General features: G+C 40.1%; 1 pseudogene; it reads right to left on the reverse strand.

The window, feature by feature from the left end:
- Positions 1-5,657: 5,657 nt before the first annotated feature.
- On the reverse strand, positions 5,658-6,764 carry LOC149205040 ((1S)-1,7-diacetoxy-luvungin A aldo-keto reductase pseudogene; annotated as a pseudogene).
- Between the last annotated feature and the right edge of the window lie 8,368 nt (positions 6,765-15,132).

Here is a 15,132-nt window from a genome sequence, read left to right on the forward strand (position 1 = left end):
TGCACTACTTATAATGAAAGTTGGATTACTTCCGTACACTGCACAATTCTGAGATTAGAAAAAATACGCTCAAACTATTTGTGTGATGGCAATATTGACATATGCAACATATCTGGATTTGTAATTAGCAATCTAGCATTTTCACGGAGCCAAATTAGATCACTTTAAAAAAAAAACACAACTGCTTCAGAAATCTGGTGAATGATTTCCTCTGGCTCTTGGAGAAGAATTGAGCCGCAAAAAATTGAATTTTTGATGAATCGATGATAAAATTCGGCCTTGGGGCCCAGTGCGCCACGCGCACTCCCAGTGCGTCGCACGCACTCCCAGTGCACCGCGCTTGGTGAGTGCGTCGCGCCAGTGTTAATTTTACACTGCGGAGGAGCGCCCCATGCGCCGCGCGGCCCATGTGCGCCGCACCTTCTTCCTATGTGCCACGCTGCTCTATTTCAAACACAATTTCGACCTTGCTCACCTCAAACGATTTTGTTTTTCTCTTTCTGAGCTTCACACACTTGGGGACATAATTTTTACACGAAGATTTCCAATTTTTAAATCTGCCGAACTCATTCTCAAAATGCTTGAAAATGGCCTTTAGTACCAAACTTTGTTCTTTGCTGCGAGCTTTGTTTTTGCTTCCTACAATTCAGCCTAGCCCGAAACTTCCAACAAAACAACAGTTATGCATCATGAGGATTTTGGTACAAGGAATTCATACCCTGTGCAATATCTTCAGTATTCTCCCAGTCAAATGAAAATCGAAACTTTTCAATTGGCTTGATGTCACATTTTTTAGGCTTCTTTGTTCCCAGATACTGCTCTTATTAGCTCAACGTGCTTTCTCCCTCTCTCGTTCGCTTTATACGCGACACTTTTCATATTTTAATACAACTCTGTTTTGCTTATTTCCACTTGACTTTTTGAACTGACGATGACCTTCTTTGTCAACTTTGCAGGGGTGTTTGGCATGCGATCTTGGCAGAAGATGACCAGAGCTGCGCCTTCTTAGAAATGAGCATTAAGCTTATGTATGCTTTCTAAAAAAGCGACGACAACATCCAGCTTTATCTTCATCACAAGAGATTTCTTTAGGCAGTTTCAACCATACAGCTCATAGTGTTCCTCCCCCACTCACACCGAATGGAACTTTGCCATTGATCATGTGTTGAACGCTATTTCACCCACGAGTCTGACTCCTTTCGTGGTCATAGCCTTTGACTCACGGATTAAAATACAGCAGTAATGACTGAGCAATATTAACGATCCACCAATTCTCATGATCTAACACGTTATCCTTTGGTTGCATATTTACCATGCTTCTGTTGCGCTGGAGATAGCTTCATAATGTGACTTTCTAACTATGCTTCCACCACATACTTCGATGTGACCTGCAACTGTAGTTATTCATTGGCCCGACTCCTTTTATACCAATGACATATAACAAACTAGATCTGAGAGCATCAGTTGTTGACAGTATCCAAACTTTTCACGTAGAGAGCTTCTCTGCTTACGAATATAACATATATGCTTACAGGGATAGGAGCAGCTTGTACAGCTTTGAACACTTTAACAAATTACATATTTATTACAAAAAACACATTTGATGATTTCTTCTTCAAAACAAGGTTTTTGAAAAAGAATCAATCTCGCATTATTGACGATGACATTCCTGAAATAAAAACTTACTGAACCTCCCACTGGCCTGCAAGCGTTATTTGACACTTCTGGAGACAAAACCCTGGACTCAAGAATTAAAATGACTCTTTTTGACCAAAATGGCATTTGATGACTGCAAATGACGAGAAATGAACCTTAGTGAATTATACTCTGACAGAGGACTGACAAGACTGAGTCTAACATTGGCTCCAATTAGGATGGCAGCTCCCGCTCCGTGGAGGTGCCAAGAACATCAGATCTCTGGGAGAGCTAGCCAGTGCCTTCGTCCATTGGGTTATGGAGTCCATTATTTCGACAAACCAACATGACTCAATTTATTGGTTGAAAATTGACTCAAATTGACTCAATGCAAACTGAAATGAGTGAAAAAATTGACTCTAACAAACTAACTCAAAATGGCAAAGACCTGGACTTAAAATTTAAAGCTTGGTGGTAGTACATGGCCACCTGTGTTTCTTACAAGACCATATATCCTCAAAATATATCAAAATGCCAATGTAACCAATCAAGAAGATGCCTTCTCGATTGATTCTCCTGATCAGATCTCCAGGTCAACCGTAGATACTTGTAACTGGGCATCCAAAAAGCTAATTGACCCTGATCTCCTTCATCACCAAATACTGCAATAATCACCTTCACTGCTGACTGCAATAAATCTGCCATTGGATCTTGAAAAACATGAAGATTTGCCATTGCCACCTCCAGTTGAGAAAACGAGATGTCTTTTTCTCTTGCTTCTGATTTTTCTTCATAAATAAGAGCACGTTCCTGGTCTTCAAAAAGTTATGAACATGTAGATGAGCAGATTTCCACTTCAAAGAACGTTTCAAAACACGAAACATATGAAGAAGAATCTGAAATGGAATCCATAATGGTATGGTCGGCTATAGTCTGAATATATTTCTGATCATCTTGGCAAGATATGACAACAAGATTCTCATTACATTCATCACATTCATTAATCATGAGAAAAGCAACTTCAAATGATTCTTGAAACTCAAGCATGACATCTCTATCATTTATCATAAATTCATCCAGAGAAACTTTTTCACCTACTTGAACAAAGATATCCTCTTGCTGTTCATGAATTGACTGGATTACCTTGGTCGGAACGCTGTGTTCTGATGAGATGAGGGCAGTTAGGCCTGGAACTCTGTCTTCTTCATTTGAGGCAACCACAACAATGCAATTCTTTTCTATGAGATCCAGAACAACATGTTTTTCCTCATCACAATTCGTCTCTCGATCTGGTTTATCATCATCATTTTCGGAGATTGGAACATCATTTTCCTGCGTATCCTCATTTATTTCAACCAGATATGAAATAATACTTCTTTTTTCATCATTTTAAGTCATATGGAAATCTTTAACCTGCTGATTTTGATCCTGCTGCAAAGTTTCCTCTAAGAGTTCTGTGGACTGCTGAAACGGATTTTCATACAATGCTTCCATGATTTCTTCGTCCATAAAATTATCATCCTCATAGTATTTTTCAAGGCTCTCAATAAAACCATAAGCATGCTTGCAATAGTCCTGAACTAAATTTAATGACGGATAAGATTCTTTATACTTCTCAATGAATATTGAATGAAAATCCTTTAGACAATAAATGGAAGCAGGTGGCAAACTTTCATACCAAGATCGGGCTTCGTCTTCTAGAGTAGCCATAAACATTTTCATAAAACAGTCTTCAGGAAAATCAACCTTTAATTTATGCACGTGATTGTGAAATTTCACCAGATGAAGAGCAGCGTCATTACCTTCCACATTTCTGAACACAGGCAAATTCTTTGACCACTCTATCTTGGGCATTTTATTTGGAAAACCTGGGATGTGATCTCGACTCATGGGAGTGTATCTTCTTGCAATCCGATTCATCTTGAAAATGTCAAAGCTACTGATCTCTCTGCAGTGGAGTCACCATGAAGGATTGATTGTTGGATTCTTCAGTGAATGGAGTCGCCAGGTGAATGATTTCAGCCGTCTTCTTATGTCTGATCGTTTTTCACCATCAACAATCAGCTCTGAACTTGAGATATGTGCTGGGGCAAAACAATCTTCAAGCAAACCATTTTCTTCCCCAGCGGAGTCGCCACTATGTTAGCGCTCGAATCTACCTCAGGCTGAAAAAGGCAAAACTCGAGGCAACATCAAACCAAGCTCAGCCTCGTAGCTGGCCCTACGAGGACAGGAGAGGGCTCTCTCCAGTCAATCTCGATAAAATGAGCAATCGGGTGCGAGATGACTAAAAATGGGAACTGATTTTAGGCTACTAAATGAATTTGAATGAGGGATATTTGATTTAATGACTAAGTTGCTGGGCTGTATGGGACAAGGACAGCAAGATGCAAAGATTTAACCAAAGGCACAATATATTTCATAAGGCGAGATAGGCATGAGGTTTTAGCAATCGAATTGAATTTACATGAGGTGAAAAGACTTTAAGAAAGCTGGAAATGGCATTAATGTATGAATCCTTTCCAGGCAGAAGAAAACACATAAAATCTGAACACTTCCTCAAGGCAGAGCAATGACTGAATTCTACCTTTCTCACCTGAAAGTATTCAGCTGGAAACAATCATGAATGGACTGCAGAACAACACATGATACATATGAAACAGAGGGAAAAACACATGCAAAAAACTCATACAGCAAGAATCTTATAAATAAGAGTTGCACCATTTAATTAATCCTCTGTCAAAACTGTAGAGCCAAATGCTGAGTTATTCCTCCACCGTTTCCCAGAACTCAGAACCCTTTACAAATGATATTTTATGAAATAAATAAGCTCCACTATGAGAAAAAAAATCGATCCAAATGGGGAGCTGTTTAGTCATTAACTGACCGGAGCCAATCATCTTTTCTGAAGATAAGCAACGTTACATTTTCACTCAAAAGACCAATGGAGAGGCGGAAGCTGTAACTGTCAATCCTTGAAACATAAGTGAAGTCAAAAATAGGTAGTTGAATCCTATTATTTTGCTAAATTTGGAACCTGGAATCTTGTAGTTTGCTGATTTTAGGCCTAAAAATTCTCTTTCTTGAATGCCACTTGGCACATTCCTACACAACCGCCCTCAAATTTCTGGAGATGCGTTTGCCACTTTACAGAAGGGGAAAGGTCTCCAATATTTTAACGCAAAAATCTGGGTCAAATCCGCCACATATGTTCTTTAGATCGAATGCCAAAGTATGCAATGACTGCCACCTAAGACACAATGCCACTTTCATTAAATTTTGGATTATGAATACGCAGATGGATCGTTTTACATTCATCATTCGGAAATTACATCAATGTCATTTGCTAGTATGATGACATCTTGCATTTTAAGCCCCATCTCTCATAACTTCGATGCTTTTCATCTGTAGTTGCAATTTCGTTCAGGAAGCTAGTCAAATCGCCACCATTGGTAGGGACGGTCTTTTGCTTTACCGTTTGCAGCCAATTCTTGAAATCTAGCTCTGCCTGCGATTTGCTGATGCCATTGCCCCGATGATCATTTGTGGTTTCATCTGAAGACTCCAGGAGATCACTAGCACCATCTTGAAAACCAGTACTGGGCGATGTTGGAAGACCGACGCCATGAACGATAGGATACAACCATGTTTGCAAATAGCGAGATCGCTCACGTTCTCATTTTTACTAGACTATCTCCTCAATTTTAAATTATAATGTCTGAGACGAGATGGGGCAACCACTCAAATAAATGTCATGGCGAGTTTGAGAAGTTATTGTATGCGATTCAGCAAAGAGAAGGGGTATCAAATTCCCAACGCATTCACCTATAGACTATAAATTAAATCACACATAATTACTTCTTATGCAGAATTAATGACAGGTATCAAGAATAGATTCAGGCACCCAATTCGTGTTATTGTTTAAGGGAAGGAAGCAAGTGATGTATCAATATTACTGAGAAACTTTCAACTGCATTAGGCTCCCCAGTGAAAAAGTAAAGATATGCACATTCAAGAGTTAATTAGATTTCTCCATCCCATAAGTCTTCAATGGTTTTATAAGGGCTGGTGGTTGAGTTTAATGAGTTCGTCTCTCCTTGCAATCTTCTTTTGTTCAAGTTTGCTAATCTTCTCATGATCATTTCTGGTTAATGACAAGTCAAAAATTTGATAATTATTAGCTATTCTACCCTTGTTGTAGCTTTTAGGTAGCACGCTGACTCCTTGTTCCAATCCCCATCTCAACAAAACCTGAGCCACAATCTTTCCGCACCTTTTGGCAATTTCTCGAATGACAGTATTTTCTATAGCGGCATTGGTCCCATAGTAGGTACCAGATGATCCTAGAGGAGATGCATCTCGACCTGATTGACACTAGGAGGAATATTGGCATATGTCAACAAATCTTCAATCTTTTTGCATGAGAAATTGCTCACGCCAATAGATTTGGTAAGACCCAACTCCACACATTGCTCTAATCCCCTCCATACAGACTTGATATCTAATGGAAAAAAGTCTTCCTCTTTGTGAATTGGATGTGAAGCTCCTTTTCTCAAATTTATAGGCCAGTGGATCAGCTACAAGTCCAAGTGTTGTTTTACCACCTGTGGGTTATGAGCATCAACTTGAGAATGTTCAATTGGTCTTGAGAAAAGCTTAGGAGGGTGTTTCATGAAGTGTTGATCAAGAGGTCCTTCAAATGCTACATAAACTGACAGTGAGGCCTTTTCTCTCCTCCCTGCTCTTCCAGCTTGCTGCCACAAACTTGCAACACTACCTGGAAAGCCAAGGTGCAAAGTTGCATCAAGGTTCCCCACATCAATTCCAAGCTCTAAAGCATTGGTTGCAGCAACACCAAGAAGATTTCCCCCAAAGAGACCACTCTCAATCTTTCTCCTCTCCTAAGAAGTATAGTCGGCTCGATACACACATATTAAATTGACAAGATGTGGTGCCGTCTCGTTTAGAATCTCACGCGTATAATTGAGGACGAGCTCGCTGAGTTTACGAGTGTTGCAGAAGGCTATGGAGTGCAAGCCATGCTGGAACAACTCCGCAAAGATGCGAGAAGCCTCTACAATAGGACTGGCACGTTTCAAATTTGTATTTGTAGTAACTGTATCCTGCATTTTGACATGTTTTCATGTCTTTGGCTTCTGCATTGCTGGTTGTTGATGGTCCAAACGGAATTAAGTATTCCAGAGGAGGAAAAGCTTTGAGCCACAAGGACTTCCATCCTCTAACACCACTTCTACTTCTCGCAGATTAGCAAGTTCCATGGCATGTTCACGTGGATTCGCAAACGTTGCACTACTTATAATGAAAGTTGGATTACTTCCGTACACTCCACAATTCTGAGATTAGAAAAAATACGTTCAAACTCTTTGTGCGATGGAAATATTGACATATGCAACATATCTGGATTTGTAATTAGCAATCTAGCATTTTCACGGAGCCAAATTCGATCACTTTAAAAAAAACACAACTTCTTCAGAAATCTGGTGAATGATTTCCTCTGGCTCTTGGAGAAGAATTGAGCCGCAACACATTGAATTTTTGATGAATCGATGATAAAATTCGGCCTTCGGGCTCTGTGTGCCGCGCGCACTCCCAGTGCACCGCGCGCACTCCCATTGCGCCGCGCGCACTCCCAGTGCGCCGCGCGCAGTCCCACTGCGCCGCGCCAGTGTTAATTTTACACTGCGGAAGAGCGCCCCATGCGCCGCACGGCCCATGTGCGCCGTGCCTTCTTCCTATGCGCCGTGCCGCTCTATTTCAAACACAATTTTGACCTTGCTCACCTCAAACGATTTTGTTTTGCTCTTTCTGAGCTTTACACACTTGGGGACATAATTTTTACACGAAGATTTCCAATTTTTAAATCTGCCGAACTAATTCTCGAAATGCTTGAAAATGGCCTTTAGTTACAAACTCTGTTCTTTGCTGCGAGCTTTGTTTTTGCTTCCTACGATTCACCCTAGCCCGGAACTTCCAACAAAACAACAGTTATGCATCATGAGGATTTTGGTACAAGGAATTCATAACCCGTGCAGTATATTTAGTATTCTCCCAGTCAAATGAAAATCGAAACTTTTCAATTGGCTTGATGACACATTTTTTAGGCTTCTTTGTTCCCACATACTGCTCTTATTAGCTCAACGTGCTTTCTCCCTCTCTCGTTCGCTTTATACGTGGCACTTTTCATATTTTAATACAACTTTGTTTTGCTTATTTCCACTTGACTTTTTGAACTGACGATGACCTTCTTTGTCAACTTTGCAGGGGTGTTTGGCATGCGATCTTGGTAGAAGATGACCAGAGTTGCGCCTTATTAGAAATGAGCATTAAGCTTATGTATGATTTCTAGAAAAGCAACGACAACATCCAGCTTTATCTTCATCACAAGAGATTTCTTTAGGCAGTTTAAACGATACAGCTCATAGTGTTCCTCCCCCACTCACACCAAATGGAACTTTGCCATTGATCATGTGTTGAACGTTGTTTCACCCACAAGTCTGACTCCTTTCGTGGTCATAGCCTTTGACTCACGGAATAAAATACAACAGTAATGACTGAGCAATATTAACGATCCACCAATTCTCATGATCTAACACGTTATCCTTTGGTTGCATATTTACCATGCTTCTGCTGCGCTGGAGATAGCTTCATAATGTGACTTTCTAACTATGCTTCCACCACATACTTCGATGTGACTTGCAACTGTATTTATTCGTTGGCCCGACTCCTTTTATACCAATGACATATAACAAACTAGATCTGAGAGCATCGGTTGTTGACAGTCTCCAAACTTTTCACGCAGAGAGCTTCTCTTCTTACGAATATAACAGATATGCTTGCAGGGATAGGAGCAGCTGAAGCTGCTGCCATTGAAGAGTTGTACAACTTTGAACAATTTGACAAATTACATATTTATTACGAAAAACACATTTGATGATTTCTTCTTCAAAACAAGGTTTTTGAAGAAGAATAAATCTCGCATTATTGACGATGACATTCCTGAAATAAAAACTTACTAAACCTCCCACTGGCCTGCAAGCGTTATTTGACACTTCTGGAGACAAAACCCTGGACTCAAGAATTAAAATGACTCTTTTTGACCAAAATGGCATTTGATGACTGCAAATGACGAGAAATGAACCTTGGTGAATTATACTCTGACAGAGGGCTGACAAGACTGAGTCTAACATTGGCTCCAATTGGGATGGCAGCTCCCGCTCCATGGAGGTGCCAAGAATATCAGATCTCTGGGAGAGCTAGATAGTGCCTTCGTCCATTGGATTATGGAGTCCATTATTCCGACAAACCAACATGACTCAATTTATTGGTTGAAAATTGACTCAAACTGACTCAATGCAAACTGAAATGACTGAAAAACTTGACTGTAACAAACTAACTCAAAATGGCAAAGACCTGGACTTAAAACTTAAAGCTTGGTGGCAGTACATGGCCACCTGTGTTTCTTACAAGACCATATATCCTCAAACTATATCAAAATGCCAATGTAACCAATTAAGAAGATGCCTTCTCGCTTGATTCTCCTGATCATATCTCTAGGTCAACCGTAGATACTTGTAACTGGGCATCCAAAAAGCTAATTGACCCTTATCTCCTTCATCACTGAATACTGAAATAATCACCTTCACTGCTGATTGCAATAAATCTGCCATTGGATGTTGAAAAACAAGAAGATTTGCCATTTCCACCTCCAGCTGAGTAAACGAGATGTCTTTTTCTCTTGCTTCTGATTTTTCTTCATAAATAAGAGCACGTTCCTAGTCTTCAAAAAATTCTGAACAAGTAGATGAGCAGATTTCCACTTCAAAGAACGTTTTAAAACACGAAACATATGAAGAATAATCTGAAATGGAATCCATAATGGTCTGGTCGGCTATAGTCTAAATATATTTCTGATCATCTTGGCAAGATATGACAGCCAGATTCTCATTACATTCATCACATTCATTAATCATGAGAAAAGCAACTTCAGATGATTCTTGAAACTCAAGCATGACATCTCTATCATCTATCATAAATTCATCCAAAGAAACTTTTTCACCTACTTAAACAAAGATATCCTCTTGTTGTTCATGAATTGAGTGGATTACCTTGGTCGGAAGGCTATGTTCTGATGAGATGAGGGCAGTTAGGTCTGGAACTCTGTCTTCTTCATTTGAGGCAGCCTCAACAATGCAATTATTTTCTATGAGATCCGGAACAACATGTTTTTCCTCATCACAATCCGTCTCTCGATCTGGTTTATCATCATCATTTTCAGAGATTGGAACATAATTTTCCTACGTATTCTCATTTATTTCAACCAGATCTGAAATAGTACTTCTTTTTTCATCATTTTAAGTCATATGGAAATCTTTAACCTGCTGATTTTGATCCTGCTGCAAAGTTTCCTCTAAGAGTTCTGTGGACTGCTGAAACGGATTTTCATACAATGCTTCCATGATTTCTTCGTCCATAAAATTATCATCCTCATAGTATTTTTCAAGGCTCTCAATAAAACCATAAGCATGCTTGCAATAGTCCTGAACTAAATTTAATGACGGATAAGATTCTTTATACTTCTCAAAGAATATTGAATGAAAATCCTTTAGACAATAAATGGAAGCAGGTGGCAAACTTTCATACCAAGATCGGGCTTTGTCTTCCAGAGTAGCCATAAACAATTTCATAAAACAGTCTTCAGGAAAATCAACCTTTAATTTATGCACGTGAATGTGAAATTTCACCAGATGAAGAGCAGCGTCATTACCTTCCACATTTCTGAACACAAGCAAATTCTTTGACCACTCTACCTTGGGCATTTTATTTGGAAAACCTGGGATGGGATGTCGGCTCATGGGAGCGTATCTTCTTGCAATCTGATCCATCTTGAAAATGTCAAAGCTACTGATCTCTCTGCAGTGGAGTCACCTTGAAGGATTGATTGCTGGATTCTTCAGTGAATGGAGTCGCCAGGTGAATGATTTCAACCGTTTTCTTATGTCTGATCGTTGTTCACCATCAACAATCAGCTCTGAACTTGAGATATGTGCTGGGGCAAAACAATCTTCAAGCAAACCATTTTCTTCCCAGCGGAGTCACCACTATGTTAGCGCTCGAATCTGCCTCAAGCTGAAAAAGGCAAAACTCGAGGCAACATCAAACCATGCTCAACCTCGTAGCTAGCCCTACGAGGACAGGAGAGGGCTCTCTCCAGTCAATCTCGATAGAATGAGCAATCGGGTGCGAGATGACTAAAAATGGAACTGATTTTAGGCTAGTAAATGAATTTGAATGAGGGATATTTGATTTAATGACTAAGTTGCTGGGCTGTATGGGACAAGGACAGCAAGATGTAGAGATTTAACCAAAGGCACAGGATATTTCATAAGGCGAGATAGGCATGAGGTTTTAACAATCGAATTGAATTTACATGAGGTGAAAAGACTTTAAGAAAGCTCGAAAGGGCATTAATGTATGAATCCTTTCCAGGCAAAAGAAAACACATAAAATCTGAACACTTCCTCAAGGCAGAGCAATGACTGAATTCTACCTTTCTCACCTGAAAGTATTCAGCTGGAAACAATCATGAATGGAATGGAGAACAACACATCTTACATATGAAACATAGGGAAAAACACATGCAAAAAACTCATACCGCAAGAATCTTATAAATCAGAGCTGCACCATTTAATTAATCCTCTGGCAAAACTGTACAACCAAATGCTGAGTTATTCCTCCACCGTTTCCCAGAACTCAAAACCCTTTACAAATGATTTTTTATGAAATAAATAAGCTCCACTATGAGAAAAAAAATCGATCCAAATGGGGAGTTGTTTAGTCATTAACTGATCGGAGCCAATCATATTTTCTGAAGATAAGCAACGTTACATTTTCACTCAAAAGACCAATGGAGAGGCGGACGCTGTAACTGTCAATCCTTGAAACATAAGTGAAGTTGAAAATAGGTAGTCGAATCCTATTCTTTTGCTAAATTTGGAACCTGGAATCGTGTAGTTAGCTGATTTTAGGCCTAAAAATTCTCTTTCTTGAATGCCACTTGGCACATTCCTGCACAACCGCCCTCAAATTTCTGGAGATGCGTTTGCCACTTTACAGAAGGGGAAAGGTCTCCAATATTTTAACGCAAAAATCTGGGTCAAATCTGCCACATATGTTCTTTGGATCGAATGCCAAAGTATGCAATGACTGCCACCTAAGACATAACGCCACTTTCATTAAATTTTGGATTATGAATACGCAGATGGATCGTTTTACATTCATCATTCGGAAATTACATCAATGTCATTTGCTAGTATGATGACATCTTGCATTTTAAGCCCCATCTCTCATAACTTCGATGCTTTTCATCTGTAGTTGCAATTTCGTTCAGGAAGCTAGTCAAATCACCACCATTGGTAGGGACGGTCTTTTGCTTTACCGTTTGCAGCCAATTTTTGAAATCTAGCTCTGCCTGCGATTTGCTGATGCCATTGCCCCGATGATCATTCGTGGTTTCATCTGAAGACTCCAGGAGATTATTAGCACCATCTTGAAAACCAGTACTGGGTGATGTTGGAAGACCGACGCCATGAACGACGGGATACAACCATGTCTGCAAATAGCGAGATCGCTCCAGTTCCCGTTTTTACCGGACTATCTCCTCAATTTTAAATTATAATGTCTGAGACGAGACGGGGAAACCACTCAAATAAATGTCATGGCGAGTTTGAGAAGTTATTGTATGCGATTCAGCAAAGAGAAGGGGTATCAAATTCCCAACGCATTCACCTATAGACTATAAATTAAATCACGCATAATTACTTCTTATGCAGAATTAATGACAGGTATCAAGAATAGATTCAGGCACCCACTTCGTTCTATTGGTTAAGGGAAGGAAGCAAGTGATGTATCAATATTACTGAGAAACTGTCAACTGCATTAGGCTCCCCGGTTAAAAAGTAAAGATATGCACATTCAAGAGTTAATTAGATTTATCCATCCCATAAGTCTTCAATGGTTTTATACGGGCTGGTGGTTGAGTTTAATGAGTTCGTCTCTCCTCGCAATCTTCTTTTGTTCAAGTTCGCTAATCTTCTCATGATCATTTCTTGTTAATGACCAGTCAAAAATTTGATAATTATCAGCGATTCTACCCTTGTCGTATCTTTTAGGCAGCACGCTGACTCCTTGTTCCAACCCCCATCTCAACAAAACCCGAGCCACAGTCTTTCCGCACCTTTTGGCAATTTCCCAAATGACAATATTTTCCATAGGAGCATTGGTCCCATAGTAGGTACCAGATGATCCTAGAGGAGATGCATCTCGACCTGATTGACAGCAGGAGGAATATTGGCATATTTCAACAAATCTTCAATCTTTTTGCATGAGAAATTGCTCACGCCAATAGATTTGGTAAGACCCAACTCCACACATTGCTCTAATCCCCTCCATACAGACTTGATATCTAATGGAAAAAAGTATTACTCTTTGTGAATTGGATGCAAAGCTCCTTTTCTCAAATTTATAGGCCAGTGGATCAACTACAAGTCCAGGTGTTGTTTTACCACTTGTGGGTTATGAGCATCAACTTGAGAATGTTCAATTGGTCTTGAGAAAAGCTTTGGAGGGTGTTTCATGAAGTGTTGATCAAGAGGTCCTTCAAATGCTATATAAACTGACAGTGAGGCCTTTTCTCTCCTCCTTGCTCTTCCAGCTTGCTGCCACAAACTTGCAACACTACCTGGAAAGCCAAGGTGCAAAGTTTCATCAAGGTTCCCCACATCAATTCCAAGCTCTAAAGCATTGGTTGCAGCAACACCAAGAAGATTTCCCCCAAAGAGACCACTCTCAATCTTTCTCCTCTCCTGAGCAGTATAGCCGGCTCCATACACACATATTAAATTGACAAGATGTGGTGCCGTCTCGTTTAGAATCTCGCGCGTATAATTGAGAATGAGCTCGTTGAGTTTAGCTGTAGAAGGCTATGGAGCGCAAGCCATGCTAGAACAACTCCGCAAAGATGCGAGAAGCCTCTACAATAGGACTGGCATGTTTCAAATTTGTATTTGCAGTAACTGTATCCTGCATTTTGACATGTTTTCGTATCTTTGGCTTCTGCATTGCTGGTTGTTGATGGTCCAAACGGACTGAAGGATTCCAGAGGAGGAAAAGCTTTGAGCCACAAGGACTTCCATCCTCTAACACCACTTCTACTTCTCGCAGATTAGCAAGTTTCATGGCATGTTCACGTGGATTCGCAAACATTGCACTACTTATAATGAAAGTTGGATTACTTCCGTACACCACACAATTCTGAGATTAGAAAAAATACGCTCAAACTATTTGTGCGATGGAAATATTGACATATGCAACATATCTGGATTTGTAATTAGCAATCTAGCATTTTCATGGAGCCAAATTCGATCACTTTAAAAAAAAACACAACTGCTTCAGAAATCTGGTGAATGATTTCCTCTGGCTCTTGGAGAAGAATTGAGCCGCAACAAATTGAATTTTTGATGAATCGATGATAAAATTCGGCCTTGGGGCTCTGTGCGCCGCGCGCACTCGCAGTGCGCCGCGCTTTGTGAGTGCATCGCGCCAGTGTTAATTTTATACTGTGGAGGAGCGCCCCATGCGCCGCGCGGCCCATGTGTGCCGCGCCTTCTTCCTATGCGCCGCGCCGCTCTATTTCAAACAAAATTTCGACCTTGCTCACCTCAAACGATTTTGTTTTTATCTTTTTGAGCTTTACACACTTGGGGACATAATTTTTACACGAAGATTTCCAATTTTTAAATCTGTCGAACTCATTCTCGAAATGCTTGAAAATGGCCTTTAGTTACAAACTTTGTTCTTTGCTGCGAGCTTTGTTTTTGCTTCCTACGATTCACCCTAGCCCGGAAGTTCCAACAAAACAACAGTTATGCATCATGAGGATTTTGGTACAAGGAATTCATAACCCATGCAATATCTTCAGTATTCTCCCAATCTAATGAAAATTGAAACTTTTCAATTGGCTTGATGACACATTTTTAGGCTTCTTTGTTCCCAGATACTGCTCTTATTAGCTCAACGTGCTTTCTCCCTCTCTCGTTTGCTTTATACGCGGCACTTTTCATATTTTAATACAACTCTATTTTGCTTATTTCCACTTGACGTTTTGAACTGACGATGACCTTCTTTGTCAACTTTGCAGGGGTGTTTGGCATGCGATCTTGGCAGAAGATGACCAGAGCTGCGCCTTATTAGAAATGAGCATTAAGCTTATGTATGCTTTCTAAAAAAGCAACGACAACATCCAGCTTTATCTTCATCACAAGAGATTTCTTTAGGCAGTTTAAACGATACAGCTCATAGTGTTCCTCCCCCACTCACACCAAATGGAACTTTGCCATTGATCATGTGCTGAACGCTGTTTCACCCACGAGTCTGACTCCTTTCGTGGTCATAGCCTTTGACTCACGGATTAAAATACAA

This window comes from Pinus tabuliformis, chromosome 1_2 (genome assembly GCF_031772625.1).
Source record: "Pinus tabuliformis cultivar Carrire ecotype Pingquan chromosome 1_2, CPIR1, whole genome shotgun sequence".
NCBI classification, from domain to species: Eukaryota; Viridiplantae; Streptophyta; class Pinopsida; order Pinales; family Pinaceae; genus Pinus; species Pinus tabuliformis.